General features: G+C 36.6%; 1 pseudogene; it reads left to right on the top strand.

The window, feature by feature from the left end:
• Nucleotides 1-919: 919 nt before the first annotated feature.
• Nucleotides 920-1,971, top strand: LOC100584552 (annotated as a pseudogene).
• The last annotated feature ends 2,716 nt before the right edge of the window (nucleotides 1,972-4,687 follow it).

The raw sequence follows: 4,687 nt of genomic DNA, 5'->3' as shown, positions 1-4,687 counted from the left end.
GAGCCTATAATTTGCATTTCTAACAGTTTCTCCGATGATCCTGATGCCGCTAATCAAGGGACCATATTTTGAGGAACACTGATGGAGACATCCAAGAGAATCTATGAGCCACTAGAAAGAAGAATGTTTAGCAAGGTTGCTGAATACAAAACCTATATAGAAAGTAAATCATACACTATCCAACAGTAATGTACAATTAGAAACTGCAGGCTTACACAGCATGGCTGGTGACATTAGCTAGAGCTCATTTTACTCTTTGTAATGAGGATACAATGGACTATAAGAGACTGAACTATATCTGCTTCTATTTCCAAGACTCATGTTCCACTTTTGCTCACACACACACACACACAGCTGGGAAAATTTTGTTAGTCTTTGTCTATTTTATTTGTATGTATATATATATATATATATATATAGAGAGAGAGAGAGAGAGAGAGAGATGGGGTCTTGCTCAGTTGCTCAGGCTGGAGGTACAGTAGCATGATCAGAACTCATTGCAGTCTCCAACTATTGCAGCCTCCAACTACTGGGCTCAAGCGATACTCCTGTCTCAGCCTCCTGAGAGGCTAGGACTACAGGCATGTGCCACCATGTCTGACTAATTTTTATTTTAAAAAATGTTTTATAGAGACAGGGTCTTGCTATGTTGCCCAAGCTGGTCTTAAACTGCTGGCCTCAAGTGATCCTCCCTAATTTGCCTCCCAAAGTGTTTGGATTACAGTCATGAGTCACTGTAACTTGCCAGTTTTTTTTAAAGCAGTTAATATAAAATTATAGCATTAAAAGAAAAGCAACCTGAATTTAGTAACACAGCTGGAACAATCTGCACTAGTGGTGGTAGTGGTGAGAGAAAAGGTCTAATTTAAACAATTTTCTGTAGTTGTTGGTTGTTCACTTTTCTCATGGTGATGAAAGTAGACATTTTTTCAAAGGGGATGAGAAGCTGCTGGAGATTTGCTGCTCCCAAGGATCTGGGGATCTTCGCACTACTCCAAGATCTGAGTGAGTCATATTAAAAGTAATGTAAGTTATATTATGAGTACGAAAAGTAATGGCAAAAACTATAATTACTTTTGCACCAATTGAATACATTTGATAAATGTGCAATGTTCAATCCTAAGCCTGACAAAAACTGACAAATAGGAAGCTTATGTACTCAGTGAGAGTAGCATGTTTGTCTCCAAGAGACGTCTCATTTTGCAGACATGTGGAACTACCCTCTTTCTGCAAGCACTGGTTCCCATATTGAAGCTTGCTAGACATGACAATGGGTTTGACTCAATTAAAGTTTCTTTTATTCTCGTAAGAATTTCACGAAGCTTCTTCACCAAGCATACTCATGCCAGAATTTCCAGGAAGAAATAGAGATTCTTAATGCAATTTTCCCAAATGGAGCAGCATATTGTATGAGATGTATGAATTGTGATGTTGGTACTTATATGTACTGAGTTTCCCAGGGAGTGGGGTAATCAGTCAGACAGATTAAACCCTGGAAATTCTGATGAGTGTGCTTGACCCAGCAGTTATGGACCAGTTCTGCATGAAAGATGGTGTCACTATAGATGACGTCACTCTCTAGAATGAAATTCATGACTTGATACCAGATGCTGTCATTGATGCCACACTGTTCAATCCTTGGGGGATCTGATGAATGGAATGAAACCAGATAGAACTTATTTGACTATCCATATCGCTCCAGAACCAGAATTTTCTTATGTTACTTTTAAAAGAAACTTAGGTCATACCTCCTATGATGACCTGATCGGGACAGTTGTGAAAGTCTTCAAGCCAGGAAAATTTGTGGCCACCTTGTTAGCTAATCAGAGCTCTAAATGTCACACCATGTTTTCTTCACCCCAGCAGATTGAAGGTTTTAAATGTCTTGATTGCCAGAGTGCTGTGTTCAATGATTACAATTTTGTTTTTACTGGTTTTGCAAAGCAGCAATGACAACAGAGACTTGATTAAGAAAAATGAAAGAAGAAATGCAAAAAGAGAACACATGTAGAAGGGAGTGGCTGCTTTCTAGATGTTCATGCCAGGGACCGTGCTTTCTATAACCATCACCTTGTTGTTGCAGAAAGCTTTAGATATAATCATGGTGCAATCATTTTGAACTGTATGCATTATTATATGAAGGAGTTAGATGTCTTGCATGAACGCTCTCTTCTGTGTTTAGATGTTCTCTATCACTCTTGCTGTGAAATTGAAGTATGTGTAGAAAAAAACACCTTTTATGATATAAAACTTTGCAACACTTGTGAAAACAATTCAATTTAGTTTATGTGCAGTATAATATTTCTCCAAGTATTATCCAAAATTTCCCGCACACAATTTTGTCCCAATTAGGTGTTGGTCTCCGCCTAACCATCTGAGACTGTTCTGTTAAATTGCTGCCAGAATTTTACATCCAGTTACCTCTACTTTCTAGCACACATTCTTTACTGTTACTGAAACCAATTTCTACTTTATACAGATTTTTTTGCCACTGTAATTAAAATTTTTCTTCCATGAGTTAAGTCCTCTTATGAAAACGATTTCAGCTACTCATTTTGTGTATGCCTCTTTTAATGTTATTGGTCCCTGTATCTGTAGTACTTTAATTTGTTTATTCTTTCACCATGATGTATTCCCCAAACCCACCAAATAAAGCAATACACTTAAAAAAAATTGCACTAACAGAAAGATCACATTCACGATAAAAAAAAAAAGTACCTAGAAATAGACTTCACAAGAAATATGCAAGATCTCTGTTGAGGAATGTATAAAATATTCATGAAAGACATAAAGAATCCAAATAAGTGAAAATGTATAACTTGCTCATGGTTTGGAGGAAATATGAGAAAAGTGTTCATTTTCCTCAAATTACACTGTAAGTTTCATGCAGTCTCAATCAAGATCTGAACAAGGTTTCTGTCAAACTTAAAATGTGCTTCTAAAATTTATACAGAAAACTTACTTACCAAGAATAGTTACTACAATTTTGAAGAATGAACAAAATTGGGGAATTTTAGCCAATAAAAAATTAGTTTTCTGATTACCTAAAGAATTTGTATGACCCAATCAGAATAAAACATCCCAATAGGAAAAAAAGAAGCAATTGATGCAAAGGAAACTAGCATAGCCAAAGCAGTTATGAAAGATTACATCAGGAAAACTCCAGTTAAAACAATAGACTATTATGTCCTATTCATCTTTTGGGAAAAATTTAAATATCTGACAAAACTATGTTAGTGAGAATTTGGAAAAACAGGAGCACCAGTTCCTGGTGGTGGATGTATAAATGTATACAATTGCTTTGGAAACTGTATTAGTCCATTTTCACGCTGCTGATAAAGACATACCGGAGACTGGGTATTAATAAAGAAAAAGAGGTTTAATAGGCTCACAGTTCCCCGTGGCTGGGGAGGCCTCACAATCATGGTAGAAGGTGAAAGTCACATCTTACATGCGGCAGGCAAAGAGGGAATAAGAACCAAGCAAAAGGCGTTTCCTCTTATAAAACCATCAGATCTTGTGAGATTTATTCACTACCATGAGAACGGTATGGGGGTAACCACCCCATGATTCAATTATCTCCCACCAAGTCCCTCCCATGACAAATGGGAATTATGGGAGCTACAATTCACGATGAGATTTGGGTAAGGGCACAGCCAAACCATATCAGAAATCATCTTGAACAATCTAATTGTTGCAAATGCTCTTGCTCAATGATCCAGGGATCCCACTTACAGGTGCAAATCCTGAAGAAACTGGCATTCAATGAGATTCATCCACATTGTTTATATTAGTGAATAAATAGAAATGTCTATTTCTATTTATAAATAAACCTAAATGTCCATCCACAGGAGAAAACATAAATAAAGGGTGGCATAGTTATCAAATGCAACATTACATAACAGAAAAAACGAATAAATTGAATCTGTAAGTATGGCATGAGTAAATCTAAAAAATATAATGTTGGGAAGAGGATTAAAAAGCAAGTTGCAAATATATAAATTTATCAAATTTACATAAAATTTAAAATGTTCCACCTAATTTCTATGCACTGCTTACATATATAAAAATATTTTTATCAATATAAAACCATGGATAAGAATGATAAACATGAGGTCGTCTTATTGGTTAACTGAGGAATAAGTGAATAACATGGATTCAAAAAGAATAACATGGATTCAAAAAGGATGGTGTGCCTGGGTGTGGTGGATCACGTCTGTAATCCCAGCACTTTGGGAGGCCAAGGCAGGTAGATCACCTGAGGTCAGGAGTTCAAGACCAGCCTGACCAACATGGTGAAACTCCATCTCTACAAAATACAAAAAATTAGCCAGGCATGGTGGTGCATGCCTGTAATCCCAGCTACTTGTGAGGCTGAGGCAGGAGAATTGCTTGATCCTGGGAGGCAGAGGTTGCAGGGAGCCGAGATTGCACACTGCACACTAGCCTGGGAAACAAGAGCGAAACTCGATCTCAAAAAAAAAAAAAAAAATCGAAAACAAAAAAAGGACAGTGATGAAGGCCTCAACCATGTTTGAAACCTTGTTTCTGTGTTTAAAGTGTCTTACAAAAATGGAGCATTGAGTTTAGATTTGAAAGAATTTTTCAATATATTTTACAGGTTATTTTATGGATGTTTGATATACTTCACAATAAAAATTGAAATAATTTTGTTTCCCGCTTTTCC

The sequence above is a fragment of the Nomascus leucogenys genome, chromosome 9 (assembly GCF_006542625.1).
Source record: "Nomascus leucogenys isolate Asia chromosome 9, Asia_NLE_v1, whole genome shotgun sequence".
NCBI classification, from domain to species: Eukaryota; Metazoa; Chordata; class Mammalia; order Primates; family Hylobatidae; genus Nomascus; species Nomascus leucogenys.
This window is presented reverse-complemented; position numbering and strand designations above follow the sequence as displayed.